Raw genomic sequence first — 15447 nt, 5'->3', positions numbered from 1 at the left:
TCTTAATCCAATCAAGCAGACGTCTAAAATTAACCATCAGAATATTTATGCCTGATGCATGGCTAAAATTTCAGGATGAAAGCTATGAGATTTCTATTTGTGTTTGTATGTCTATTAATGTATGTTCTGTGTATGTGAATTTTCTTAACTCTGGATAGCATTGCAAAATTCATTTATAAAATCCTCTAAAAGTGTTCTATTCTAACTTGGCTTGGAAAAAAAAATCATTTATAAATAAATATTCCCCAAACTCCTAGAAATATAGGAACCGATCCAAATGTTTTTCAGGTTAACATGATTTGGATACAACTTAGTTAAATAAGATAAATTTAATATTTTTTGTGTAATAAAACAATTATGTCTTCAGAGTTATCACTATTAAATATAAAACAAACAAGTTTCTTCTTTTTTTTTTTTTTTTTAAGATGTAGTCTCTCTCTGTCACCCAGGCTGGGGTGCAGTGCTGCAATCTTGGCTCACTGCAAGCTCTGCCTCCTGGGTTCACGCCATTCTCCTGCCTCAGCCTCCCAAGTAACTGGGACTACAGGGGCCTGCCACCACGCTCAGCTAATTTTTTTTGTATTTTTAGTAGAGACAGGGTTCCACAGTGTTAGCCAGGATGGTCTTGATCTCCTGACCTCATGATCCGCCCACCTCAGCCTCCCAAAGTGCTGGGATTACAGGTGTGAGCCACAGTGCCTGGCCAACAAACAAGTTTCTATTCTGCTTGAGTGCTTACAAGAAGCTAATATTATACTTACTAGATAATTAGAATCAAATCTATAAGCTTTAAGATTTTAAGTCATCATTCTTATGAAAAACATTATTTCCTTTTTTTTATGGTGAAAAGATACACATCTATTTAGAATCAGCCAGCTGGACTCAGTTTAGATGATCCCAAGTTTGTTGGCAACATCTAAAGCATTGTAATCAGGAGCCACTCGAACATATGTCTTCTTCTCTCCATCAGGCCGAATCAGGATGTTGACTGTGGCCACATCCACGTCCCAGAGCTTCTTCACAGTCTGTTTGATCTGGGGCTTGTTGGCTTTAACATCGACAGTGAACACAAGCGTGTTGTTGTCTTCTATCTTCTTCATGGCTGACTCAGTGGTCACTGGAAACTTGATGATAGCATGGTGGTCAAGCTTGTTTCTCCAGGGGGCGCTCTTCCCAGGATATCTGGGCTGCCTCCGGAGTCGCAGTGTCTTGGGACGCTGGAAGGTGGGTGAGGTGCAGATCTTCTTTTTTGGGGGGGCTGTGGACACATTTCAACACTGCCTTCTTGGCCTTTGCTTTGGCTTTGGCTTTAGGAGGGACAGGAGCTTCCTTCTTCGCTTTTGGTGCCATCTTGTGAAAAGCGAAAAACATGATTTCAATAATAAGTTTTTTGCAGTAAATCTGCCTAATAGTAGTTTCCAAAATACTTTTGGTAATTTTTAACCTTAAAGTTAAGCTAACTAAAACATTTCCATTAAATATCTAGATCATTTATAAATAAGATACAATACTAAAACATTAATTACCGGACATAAGTAATTCAAGTTTATATACTTTTGGCTTCTTATTTTTACAGAGAAGCCAGATACTTTGGCCTGTTAACAAACATGTTTTTGCCTACCACACTGTACTATGTACTATGAGAAACTACCACACTGTACTGTGTACTATGAGAAACATATGTACTATGAGAAAACACATCCCAATGTTGGGAGATGGTATACTCATACATTTTCTAATCTACTACAGAATACTAATATATGACAGTTTAAACCGGTCTATGTCCTAGTTTTCACTGGAAAATAAAAGTATTAAAATTATAATCAATATATGTAAATAAAACTACTAGAAACAGGCCAGGTGCAGTGGCTCACATCTACAATCCCAGCACTTTGGGAGACCAAGATGGGTGGATCATGAGGTCAGGAGATCGAGACCATCCTGGCTAACACGGTGAAACCATGTCTCCACTAAAAATACAAAAAAAATTAGCTGGGCACGGTGGCGGGCACCTATAGTCCCAGCTACTCAGGAGACTTAGGCAGGAGAATGACGTGAACCCAGGAGGTGGCGCTTTCAGTGAGCCGAGATCACGCCACCGCACTCCAACCTGGCAGACAGAGCGAGACTCTGTCTCAAAAAAAAGAAAAAAAAAACACTCTAGAAATAATAGAATAACTAGAAACAACTCTATGCAAAGTATATAAGAAAAGTAGGGCATGTTTTGCAAGAAAAATAGGATGTAATAATTTATAAGGAAAACCATACAACATATACAAATGAAAAGAGATACCTAACCTTCCCAGTGTTATATTTGTATGGGTAAAATGTTATGTTTTCAGAAATTATATAAAATTCCTGGAAATTTGTCAACGTCCTCCTTATTCATGCTATGTGCTGGTATAGAGTTATGAGTCATAATTCCAGTTATTATTTTAAATCCTGTATACCACAGGAAAAAAAATCAGATATCTTTGTCAGTTGTGGTATAATGAAATCTCATCAGATCTTTCATCACAGCCATTTTATACCTTTTGTCATTTAGATATTATTTCCCACTGATGCTTTCCTGATAGCTCCTGCAATCAGCTATAGGTCAGAATGCTTGTCGACAACACAGGACTCCCTCTGAGAGCCATCCATCTGCTCACCAAGAGAAATGCGTATCTGAGTGCCTCATTGGGAGAGAGTAACCAGCAACTCAAAAGAATGAAATCATTTGTCTCTTATGTACCTATGACCTGGAAGCTCCCTGTCTGGCCTTCTCTTCAAGTTGTCTCACCTTTCTGGAGTGAACCAAGGTACATCTTTCACATATTGATTGATGTCTCATGTCTCCCTAAAGTGTGTAAAACCAAGCTGGGCCCCGACCACCTTGGGCCCGCGTTGTCGGTACCTCCTGTGGAGGCATCACGGGCACATCCTCAAACATGGCAAAATAAACTTTCTAAAAAATCTGAGACCAGTCTCAGATTTTCAGGGTTCACACATGTAATGTAGGATGTCAATGTTTATAAAACAGACATTATTCTATCTACTATTAAAAAGATGTTGCCAATTAACCTTTGACTTTCTCAACAAAATAAAAAATGTCAATGAGGTACAAATAATATATTTAAACTTAAATAATGTTGCATGTTTTAATATGCCTACTTTTCAATTTTTCAATACTATTTTTACTAATTTAACACTGTAAGAAAAATGAGTAATGAAAACATGAATAAAAGCGTTTACAGGGAGTGCACATGTTTCCTCCAGCCTCTGCCCATCTCCAGCTTTCATCCCAACTGTCCTGACAGTGGCCCTAAGCATTTCTCCTTTCTCTATACCAAGATCTCCCCGCAGAAGCAAACCCAAATCTTATCATGTGTTATGACACGCTGTGATGATGAGCAACCAAAGCCTCGAGGAAGGGATGCTTTTGTAAAACAAGACTTGCAGAATATAACGTGTGAAGTAAAGCCCATGGCAGAGCTCCCTTTAGCACCCGGGGAGCAGACAGGAAGCTTTGGCCTCACCTTCCTCACTGGCCCGCAGCCACGTCTCCCCAGGTCAGTCTTGAGGACAACGAAACTCTGATCTTCACTGTAGACACACTACCAGGTGCTCCAAAGCCATTGCCTCTTCTTGAATGGGTCCTGAGGAGAACAAAGCTCTGGTTCTAATCCTAACCCCAATCCTGTCTCTAGACTTTGACCCTGACCCTAAACCCTGATCCCTACCCTGGTCCCCAATTCTGACCCTGACTTTGACCCTGACTCTGATCTTGACCCTGACCATGACCCCACTTCTAACCATACTTCCGGCCCTGACTCAGACCCAGACCCTAATCCTAACCCTAATCCTACTATTATCTTCACAATCTATCTCTAATCTTATCCCCTACTGCTAAATAGCTGTACACAAAAGCACTTTTTAAATTATTTAACTTCTTTTCCTTGAATTCTCTAAGGATATCTTAAAGGAGATGTCATTATGTATTTTGCAGTCCCTCTGAGTGGTATGGCTTCAGATAGGAAGTTCTAATACTTTGCAAGACATAAAAAGTTTGGAGAGCAACAGGACGGGGTTGTTAGGGATGCATGTTGGCATTCACAATAGTCATTGGTGCTGTTCTCCAAATATTTTCAGTTCAGTTTTTATGAATGCATTCTGACTATTCCAACCCACCTGCTTAAATTTTTGCATGACCACATAGCTTTTTTTTTTTTTTTTGCCAATGGAGGTGAGAAGAAATAACATGTGACTTTTTCAGGAGAAATCTCTAAGAACAGAGTTCTATTCAGCATGCTTTTTGGTCTTTTCTATAGCAATAATTTCAGCAATATTAATAGCTTCAAAAACTTACTTAGCTATTAGGTTTTTTAAAATGTCTTTTGTCTTCCAGTTTGTAAGCTACACTGATCAGGACTACAGAGTTGAATTATTAGAAGTGATAAAGGAAAGATAATGCTTATCTTTTGAAAATATGAATTACCTGTTTAATGGGCACAAACAAGTTTTGTTCTATTCATCAGGTAATAAACAAAACTTTACACGAAAAGTGACAGTCAGGGAATGCAGAGAACACACAACTGACTTCATGGCAGGAAGATGCTTAGTGCTAATTCAATGTTACTACTTATTAGCTGCAAAATATAATTGTATTTGAGGCTGGGCGCGGTGGCTCAAGCCTGTAATCCCAGCACTTTGGGAGGCCGAGATGGGCGGATCACGAGGTCAGGAGATCGGACCATCCTGGCTAACACGGTGAAACCCGTCTCTACTAAAATATAAAAAAATTAGCCGGGCGAGATGGCGGGCGCCTGTAGTCCCAGCTACTCGGGAGGCTGAGGCGAGAGAGAATGGCGTAAACCGGGAGGTGGAGCTTGCAGTGAGCTGAGATCGGCCACTGCAATCCAGCCTGGGCGCAGAGCGAGACTCCGTCTCAAAAAAAAAAAAAAAAATTGTTTGAAAATCGGCGGGCGCGTGGCTCAAGCCTGTAATCCCAGCACTTTGGGAGGCCGAGACGGCGGATCACTAGAGGTCAGGAGATCGAGCCATCCTGGCTAACATGGTGAAACCCGTCTCTACTAAAAAATACAAAAAAACTAGCCGGGCGACATGGCAGGCGCCTGTAGTCCCAGCTGCTTGGGAGGCTGAGGCAGGAGAATGGCGTAAACCCAGGAGGCGGAGCTTGCAGTGAGCTGAGACCGGCCACTGCACTCCAGCCTGGGCGGCAGAGCAAGACTCCGTCTCAAAAAAAAAAAAAAAAAAAAAAAAAAAAAAGAAATTTTTATCATGGACACTAACCATCATTATGGACACAGGATGGCCATTGAGCAATGAGAAAAGATGGCGGTCATAACAACCAGCAGTGCCCATGGCACATCTGCCAGTGTGCAGTGACTATCAGCTCCGACTGATCTGGATGTCTTAACGGCTTCATCTGTGAGTGACAGGATTGCCTTGTGTCAATGGCTCTCAAACCTGGGTGCTTGCTTGAATCTCTTAAAGAACTTTCAAAAATATGTTCATCACTAATTCACAATTATACTCTTTAGGAATTATGAATCTGGGTGCTCCTGTATTGGGTGCATATATATTTAGGATAGTTAGCTCTTCTTGTTGAATTGATCCTTTTACCATTATGTAATGGCCTTGTCTCTTTTGATCTTTGTTGGTTTAAAGTTTGTTTTATCAGAGACTAGGATTGCAAACCCTGCCTTTTTTTGTTTTCTTTTTGCTTGGTAGATCTTCCTCCATCCCTTTATTTTGAGCCTATGTGTGTCTCTGCACATAAGATGGGTCTCCTGAATACAGCACACTGATGGGTCTTGATGCCTTATCCACTTTGCCAGTCTGTGTCTTTTAATTGGAGCATTTAGCCCATTTACATTTAAGGTTAATATTGTTATGTGTGAATTTGATGCTGTCATTATGATGTTAGCTGGTTATTTTGCTCATTAGTAGATGCAGTTTCTTCCTAGCCTCGATGGTCTTTACATTTTGGCATGTTTTTGCAGTGGCTGGTACCAGTTGTTTCTTTCCATGTTTAGTGCTTCCTTCAGGAGCTCTTGTAGGGCAGGCCTAGTGGTGACAAAAATCTCTCAGCATTTGCTTGTCTGTAAAGGATTTTATTTCTCCTTCACTTATGAAACTTAGTTTGGCTGGATATGAAATTCTGGGTTGAAAATTCTTTTCTTTAAGAATGATGAATATTGGCCCCCACTCTCTTCTGGCTTGTAGAGTTTCTGCTGAGAGATCCGCTGTTAGTCTGATGGGCTTCCCTTTGTGGGTAACCCGACCTTTCTCTCTGGCTGCCCTTAACATTTTTTACTTCATTTCAACTTTGGTGAATCTGACAATTACGTGTCTTGGAGTTGCTCTTCTTGAGGAATATCTTTGTGGCGTTCTCTGTATATCCTGAATTTGAATGTTGGCCTGGTTTGCTAGGTTGGGGAGGTTCTCCTGGATAATATCCTGCAGAGTGCTTTCCAACTTGGTTCCATTCTCCTCATCACTTTCAGGTACAACAATCAGACGCAAATTTGGTCTTTTCACATAGTCCCATATTTCTTGGAGGTTTTGTTCATTCCTTTTTACTCTTTTTTCTCTAAACTTCTCTTCTCGCTTCATTTCATTCATTTGATCTTCAATCACTGATACCCTTTCTTGCAGTTGATCGAATCGGTTACTGAAGTTTGTGCATTTGTCACGTAGTTCTCATGCCATGGTTTTCAGCTCTATCAGGTCATTTAAGGACTTCTCTACATTGGTTATTCTAGTTAGCCATTCATTTAATCTTTTTTCAAGGTTTTTAGCTTCTTTGTGATGGGTTCAAATTTCCTCCTTTAGCTCGGAGAAGTTTGATCATCTGAAGCCTTCTTCTCTCAACTCATCAAAGTCATTCTCCATCAAGCTTTGTTCCATTGCTGGTGAGGAGCTTCATTCCTTTGGAGGGGGAGAGGTGCTCTGATTTTTAGAATTTTCAGCTTTTCTGCTCTGTTTTTTCCCCATCTTGGTGGTTTTATCTACCTTTGGTCTTTGATGATGGTGACGTACAGATGGGGTTTTGGTGTGGATGTCCTTTCTGTTTGTTGGTTTTCCTTCTAACAGTCAGGATCCTCAGCTGCACGTCTGTTGGAGTTTGCTGGAGGTCCACTCCAGACCCTGTTTGCCTGGGTATCAGCCGCGGAGACTGCAGAATGGTGAATATTGCTGAACAGCAAATGTTGCTGCCTGATCGTTCCTCTAGAAGCTTCATCTCAGAGGGACACCTGGCTGTGTGAGGAGTCAGTCGGCCCCTACTGAGGGGTGCCTCCCCGTTAGGCTGCTTGGGGGTCAGGGACCCACTGGAGGAAGCAGTCTGCCCATTCTCAGGTCTCAAACTCTGTGCTGGGAGAACCACTACTCTCGTCAAAGCTGTCAGACAGGGACATTTAAATCTGCAGAGGTTTCTGCAGACGTTTGTTTGGCTATGCCCTGTCCCCAGAGGTGGAGTCTACAGAGGCAGACAGGCCTCCTTGAGTTGCGGTGGGCTCCACCCAGTTCGAGCTGCCCAGTCGCTTTGTTTACCTACTCAAGCCTCAGCAATGGTGGGCAACCCTCCCCCAGCCTCACTGCTGTCTTGCAGTTAGATCTCAGACTGCTGTGCTGGCAATGAGCGAAGCTCCATGGGCATGGAACCCTCCAAGATAGGTGCGGGATATAATCTCCTAGTGTGCAGTTTGCTAAGACCCTTGGAAAAGCACAGTATTAGGGTGGGAGTGACCCGAATTTCCAGGTGTTATGTGTCAGGGTTTCCTTTGGCTAGGAAAGGGAATTCCCTTACCCCTTGCACTTCCTGGGTGAGGCAACACCTCACCCTGCTTCGACTCTCACTCGGTGGGCTGCACCCACTGTCCAATGCGCCCCAGTGAGATAAACCTGGTACCACAGTTGGAAATACAGAAATCACCCCTCTTCTGTGTCGCTCGCTGGGAGTTGTAGCCTAGAGCTGTTCCTATTCGGCCATCTTGGAACTGCACAGCTTTAGCTTCTTTCCAGGTAATGCTGCATCTGCATTTAAGACCAGAGGCATTAACATGGGTTAAATTGTGAAACTGTCTAGCATTAGATATGGCATTAGCAACTAGGCAATCAGCCATTTGATTTCCTGCAGTCAGAGGTCCTAGAACCTGAACCCAAACCCTAACCCGAACCCTAACCTGAACCCGAACCTGAACCCAAACCCTAACCCCAACCCTAACCCTAACCCTTACCCTCACCCTCACTCTTGTCCTCGCCCTCGTCCTCACCATCGCCCTAGCCCTCACCCTAGACCTCGCCCTCGCCCTCACCCTGACACTAGCCCTAGCCCTCGCCCTGACCCTGACCCTCGCCCTGACCCTAACCCTAACCCTGAACCTGACCCTCACCCTAGCCGTTACCCTGACCCTGACCTGAGCCCCAGCCATTACCCTGACCCTGACCCAAGCCCCAGCCATAACCCTGACCCTGACTTGAGCCCCAACCATAACCCTGACCCTGACCTGAGCCCCAGCCGTAACTCTGACCCAGAACCGAGCGCGAGCCATAACCCTAAACCATAACCCTGACCCTAACCCCAGCCGTAACCCTAAACCATAATGATAACCTTAATCCCAACTCCAACCCTAAACCGTAACCCTGACCCTATCTCTAGCTCTAGCCATAACCCTAAAATGTAACCCTGACCATAACCCTAGCCCTAGCCATAACCCTAAACCCTACCTATAACCCTAATCCAACTCCAATCCTAATCCTAACCCCAAATCTAACCCTAACCCCAATCCTAACCCCAACCCCTAAATGTAACCACTAACCCTGATGGCTACCCTAACTGTATGCTAGTAGCTACATTTGTGTTGATTATGTCAGTGTTCATTATTGTGAGCATTGTATTGGGTTGCAGCTTATGTGGGGAGTGAGGATTTGTAACGTTTTCGTTTTTAGGTAGTGTGTTAGCATTACAGATGTATGGTACATAAGTACTGTGGGTGTTGTATTCGTATTTCAGATGGCATGTCTGCATTACGAAGAATGCCTTTGTGTTCTGAGGCTGCAGTATGGACCTTACACTGCAGCCATCTCGCCTTGGGTGGGGAGAACCTCAGTGCATAGGATTTAGAGGGTCTTTTGGTTTCCAGTTTTCTACACTGAGCCCTTCAAACTAGTCTGTGACCCTCTAGATTCAGGGCTGCAAACAGGAAGGATTTTGCTCACCATGGATGTGGTCCTGAGTTGTCCCAAAGTGAGATAGTGCCCCCAGGGTCTGTGTTGAGGAGAACGCAGCTCTGCCTTCATGGTGTCCCCCTCCTGGTCTTTGCTGAGAAGAAAGCAGCCCCGCCCTTACAGTGTCCTCCGTGTCTGTGCTGGGGAGAACACTGCTCTGCCTTTGCTGTGCCCCCAGGTCTGTCCTGAGCAGAACGCAGCTCTGCCCTCACGGTAACCTCTGGGTCTGTGATGAGCAGAATGAAGCTCCACCTTCATGGTGTCCTCTGGGTCTGTGCTGAGAAGAATGCAGTTCCGCCCTGGCATAGGCTATGCACGGCTCTGGGAGGCAGGCAGGTGGCGGAACCTCAGGAATCTGAAAAGGCGAACTCGGGCACCCCCTGCTGGCGGCCGGGCACTGCAGGGCCTGCTTGCTCATGGTGCTGTGCCCATGTGACACCTGTTGGCGACCAGGACAACTGTAGGACCCTCTTGCTCACAGTGCAGTGGTCAGTGCCCCGTGCTATTGGCTGGGACACTGCAGGGCCCTTCTGGCCGCTGGGGGCGCTGCCAGACCCTCTTGCTCACAGTGTAGTGGCAGCACGCCCCCTGCTGGCAACAAGGGCACAGCAGGGTCCTCTTTCTCATGGTGTGGTGTCCGTGCGCCCCCTGCTGGCAGGTGGGGACACTGCCCGGCCCTCCTACTCACAGCGTAGTTGCTGTATGCACCTTCCTGGCAGCTGGGGACACTGCCTGGCCCTCTTTCTTGCCGTGTAGTGGTGGCACGCCACCTGCAGGCATCTGGGGGACTATGCAGGGCCCTCTTGCTCCTGGTGTGAGGCTGGCACCCCCTACTGACCTCTTACTACACCACTTACAGTTGGTGCACCAGTAATTCAGTGCCATCAGTTTGGGAAATTCAAACTCAAAAGGAGCTATCGCTGGAGAGAGCTGATGTCCCAGTTCTTGTCTAACTTGGCAGAAAGATTTTCACCAGGAGGCAGTACAAAGATGGCAGATAATTTCATTGAAAATAAATACAGTGTAAACAGCTTATTGTAGAAAAAAATAGGTACGACCCAAGGGAGGAGTGGGCTAATTGTGCAGGAAAACAGGCCAAGAGTCCTGTGCAGGAAATTTTATTTTGGGCTTCACATTCACGCCTCTGTCTCAAGTCTCCACCTGTTTTCTCTGTCTGGTTTTCCTGCTCCTGCCTTAGATCCCTAACTTTGCCCACTTGGGCTTGTGGGACCCCCTCACTGTTGGTTGGGGCACATGTGCAGTGATCAATCCAAATCCACTCTGGGACTGGGCTCCTTCCTGCCATCTCAGGAAGGTCTCATGGTGGTCACGTCTGTACCTACTGCAAATGCCTATCTCTTTTGAATGTCCTCTGCCTTAATCTATACTTATGGTGCCAGGTTTCTCTTAAGAATGTCCCCTTCGTCCTACTTATTGGCATGTAGCCAGCAATATTCTTTTTTTTTTTTTTTTTGAGATGGAGTCTTGCTCTGTCACCCAGGCTGGAGTGCAGTGGTGCAATCTTGGCTCACTGCAAGCTCTGCCTCCTGGGTTCATGCCATTCTCCTGCCTCAGCCTCCCAAGTAGCTGGGACTACAGGTGCCCGCCACCACGTCCGGCTAATTTTTTGTATTTTTAGTAGAGGCGTGGTTTCACCATGTTATCCAGGAAGGACTCGATCTCCTGACCTCGTGATCCACCTGCCTCTCAGCCTCCCAAAGTGCTGGGATTACAGTCGAGAGCCACTGCACCTGGCCTACAATTTCTGGAAGAAAACATAGAAGAAAAGCTATGTGTCTTTGGGTTTGGTAATGAATTTTAACAAATGACACAAAAAGTTGATACACACAGAAGAAATAATAGTGTAGATTTTTTAATATTAAAAGTTTACACTCTGGAAAAGACCTTATTAAGAGAATAAAAAGACAAGCCATATATTGAAAGACAATATTTGCAAAATACAAATATGAGAATTTGTATTCAAAATATGCAAAACAAAAACCTTAAAACTAAACAATAAGTTAAACAGCCCAATCAAAAATGCACACAGATCTGAACAGACACCTCACCAAAGAAGATCTACAAATGGCAAGTAAACATACAAAAAGATGCTCAACATAGTACAGAACTGAAAACCACAATGAGATAGCAAAGCTGGTATATATCTGTTAGAATTGCTAAACTCTAAAAAAAATGACAAATTGCTGGAGGAAAGACAAGAACTCTTCATTGCTGGTGGAACACAGTGTAGAAAACCATAATATGCCACCTCAAAATATAATGGTAGGAATCCAGAATATGCCAACCCAAAATATGTCCCTTTGGCTTAAGAATTATTCCAAGATGATTATTTTGAAAAAATGCCACAAAGGAAGTTCTGAAAACAGAGTAGAAGTTACCCTTGTGTAAGGAAAATTTACATCTATAAAGGAAATCCCCATTTAAAAGCTACCTCTCTCTCTCTCCACCAAGAAGAGAAGGATAACTAAATCACTGAAGAGTCTTATCAACGGAGAATGCACGCACTTAAGTCTGTATATCAAACCTTACCTACTGTCCTTTTGCTGGTTACCTTCCCATTACTGCACCTCAAATCTTCTTTCTTTAAGTTGAAGATAGTATTTACACTTGAATTGAAAGCCAACTTTTGGAGATTTACTCATTTTTCCCTGGGTGTCTCCCATGTATCCATAAGGTATACATGTTTTTAAACTTTTCTACATTTTTCTCATTTTAATCTGTCATTTGTTACAGAGGGTCCCATCTAAGAATTCTGAAAACAGAGAGAGAAAATTATTTTTCTTCCCCTATTACAAGTGGGGCAGTTTTTTCCAAAGCTCAACAAGTCTCACCTTACAATCCAAAAATCACATTCCTAAATATTTTAGCAAATACTTTGATGTTATTTCCAAACAAAAGCTACCATGTAATTATGTACAGAAGCCCTATTCATAATGACCACAGGGAAAAAAAGGAATCAGAAAGTCTTACAATAGATGACTGTGTGGGAACCCACTCAGACATAAAAAATTGTTATAAAGATTATTTGAATGAAAACATTTGAGATACTGAAGATAAAGGAACAAATCTTACCAGAACTTACTTTATCAAATTAGAGCAGAGCTCCCAAAAAATACAGCTGCCATTAACACCATCCAAGGAGTTTCTTGCAAATTCAGCTGACATGAAGACAGCCTAATCATTCCCATTAGCATTGATAAATGAAAATGAAATCCTAACCTCCCATATGACTGAACAGATCCATGGTTCAATTACCTCTCCCCAGGTCCCTCCCATGACACGTGGGGATTATAGGAACTACAATTTGAGATGAGATTTGGGTTGGGACGTGACCAAACCATATCATTCCACCCTGGCCCCTCCCAAATCTCATGTCCTCACATTTCAAAACAGAATCATACCCTTCCAACAGTCCCCTAAAGTCTTAACTCATTACAGCATTAACTCAAAAATTCAAGCCCAAAGTTTTGTCTGAGACAAGGCAAGTCCCTTCTGCCTATGAGCCTGTAAAATCAAAAGCAAGTTAGTTACTTAGATAAAATGGTGGTACAGGCATTGGGTAAATACACACATTCCAAATGGGAGAAATCGGCCAAAAAAAAGAGCTACAGTCCCCATGCAAGTCTGAAATCCAATAGGACAGTCATTAAACTCAAAGGCCCAAAATGATGTCCTTTGACTCCATGTGTCACATCCAGGTCATGCTGATGCAAAAGGTGGGCTCCCATTGCCTTAAGCAGTTCTGCCTCTGTGACTTTGCAGGGTACAGCTCCTTTCCCAATTGCTTTCATGGGCTAGCGTTGAGTGTCTGTGGCTTTCCCAGGCACACAGTGCAAGCTGTCAGTGGATCTACTATCCTGGGGTCTGGAGGACAGTGGCCCTCTCCTCACAGCTCCATTAGGCAGTGCCCCAGTGGGGACTCTATGTGGGGGCTCCAACCTGACATTTCCCTTCCACACTGCCATAGCAGAGGTTTCCATGAGGGCTCTGGCCCAGCAGCAGACTTCTGCCTGGACATCCAGGCCTTTCCCTACATCCCCTGAAATCTAGGCAGAGGTTCCCAAACCTCAATTCTTGACTTCTGCACACTTACAGGCCCAACACCACGTGGAAGCTGCCAAGGCTTGGGGATTGCACTATCTGAAGCAACCACCTGAGCTGTATGTTGGCCCTTTTTACACACGGCTGGAGTGGCTGGGACACAGGGCACCAAGTGCCAAGGCTGCACACAGCAGGATGGCCCTGGATCTGGCCCAGGAAACCACTTTTCTCTCCTAGGCCTCTAGGCCTATGATGGGAGAAGCTTGCTGTGAAGACTTGTGACATGATCTGGAGACATTTTCCCCATTGTCTTGGTGATTAACATTCAGCTACTTATTACTTATGCAAATTTCTGCAGCAGGCTTGAATTTCTCCCCAGAAAACAGGGTTTTCTTTTTTATCACATCATCAGGCTGCAACTTTTCCAAACTTTTATGCTCTACCTCCTCTTGAATGTTTTGCCACCGGATACCCTAAATCATCTGTCAAGCTCAGAGTTCCACAGATTTCTAGGGCAGGGACAAAATGCCCCCAGTCTCTTTGCATAGGAAGTATGACCTTTACTCCAATTCCCAACAAGTTCCTCATCTCCATCTGAGAGAACCTCTACCTGGACTTTATTGTCCATATCACTGCCAGCATTTTGGTTAAAGCTGTTCAACAAATCTCTAGGTAGTTCCAAATTTTCCCACATCTTCCTGTCTTCTGAGCTCTCCAAGTCTCTAGAAAGTTCCAAACTTTCCCACATTTCCCTAACTTCTTCTGAGCCCTCTAAACTGTTTCAGCCTCTGCCTGTTACCCAGTTCCAAAGTTGCTTCCACATTTTGGGGTATCCTTATAGCAGCACCCCACTCTCTGTGGTACCAATTTACTGTATTAGTCTGTATTGGGCTGCTATAAGGACATGCCCAAGACTGGGTAATTTATAAAGAAAAAACATTTAATTGACTCATAGTTCTGTAAGGCTTGGGAGGCCTCAGGAAACTTACAATCATGATGGAAGGGTAAGCAAACATGTCCTTCTTCACATGGCAGCATAAAGGAGAACTGCATAGGGAAGTTGGGGGAAAGCCCCTTATAAAACCATCAAATTGCAGGAGAACTCACTCATGATCCCAAAAACATCATGGAGGTAACCACCCCCATGAGTCAATTACCTCCCACTTTGTCCCTCCCACAACACATGGGGATTATGTGGACTACAATTCAAGATGAGACTTGAATGTGTATACAGCCAAAAAATATCACAAGACATCAAAATTAAATGCAATGTGTTATCCTGTATGGGATCTTGGAACATTAAGTTTAAAAGGACATTAGTTAAAACTAAGGAAATCTGAATAAAGTATGAACTTCAGTTAATAATAATGTATTAGTAATGGCTTATTAATTATAACAAATATACTATATTAATATTAGATGTTAATAAAGAAAAATGGCTATGGTGTACATGGGAACTCTGGGTGCAATCTTCGCTTTTTTTTTTTTCTAAATCTAAAACTTTTCTTTTCTTTTCTTTTCTTTTTCTTGAGACAAAATCTCTCTCTATCACCCAGGCTGGAGCGTAGTGGCATGATCTCAGCTCACTGCAACCTCTGCCTCCCAGGTTCAAGTGATTCCCCTTCCTCAGCCTCCCAAGTACCTGGCATTACAGGTGTGCACCACCACGCCTGGCTGATTTTTGTATTTGTAGTAGAGATGAGGTTTCACCATGTTGTCCAGGCTGGTCTTGAACTTCTGAAGTTCAGTGATCTGCCTGTCTCAGCCTCCTAAAACTTTCCTAAAATAAAATTTTATTGTAAAAAAGGGATCATAGAGGAATATTATGAGTAACTGTATGCTAACAAATTGGATAACCTAGATGAAATAGGCTCATTCCTAGAAAAAGACACAAACTACCAAAACTGACTCAAAAAGTAGAAAATCTGAATAAATGTATAACAAGAGATTTAATTAGTAATTTTAAAATTCCCACAAAGAAAAGTCCAGACTCAGATGGTTTCACTGGTGAATTCTACAAAGTGTTCACAAAATCAAAATCAAACATTTACAAATTGTTCCAAATAATAAGAAGGAATGCTTTCCAATTTATTCTATGGGGTCAGTTTTCACCTGATATCAAAATCAGAAAAGGACATCACAGAAAAAGAA

The 15447-nt window shown here is 43.4% G+C and overlaps 1 long non-coding RNA gene across 2 annotated transcripts; it reads right to left on the bottom strand.

Moving 5' to 3' along the window:
* Window positions 1-585: 585 nt before the first annotated feature.
* Window positions 586-10690, bottom strand: LOC117096850. 2 transcript variants are annotated; one of them, XR_004442674.1, is made up of 3 exons: window positions 9226-10690; window positions 3519-3638; window positions 586-1350 (listed from the first exon to the last, which is right to left on the bottom strand). It is a non-coding gene; the product is annotated as an uncharacterized LOC117096850 (long non-coding RNA). The 2 variants fall into 2 exon arrangements; XR_004442673.1 differs by lacking the exon at window positions 9226-10690 and adding an exon at window positions 7814-8139.
* Window positions 10691-15447: the final 4757 nt, after the last annotated feature.

Source organism: Trachypithecus francoisi, unplaced genomic scaffold, assembly GCF_009764315.1.
Source record: "Trachypithecus francoisi isolate TF-2019V2 unplaced genomic scaffold, Tfra_2.0 Lachesis_group15, whole genome shotgun sequence".
Taxonomy (NCBI): domain Eukaryota; kingdom Metazoa; phylum Chordata; class Mammalia; order Primates; family Cercopithecidae; genus Trachypithecus; species Trachypithecus francoisi.
Note: the sequence above shows the minus strand (reverse complement) of the source record. Positions and strands in the feature narration are given on the sequence as shown.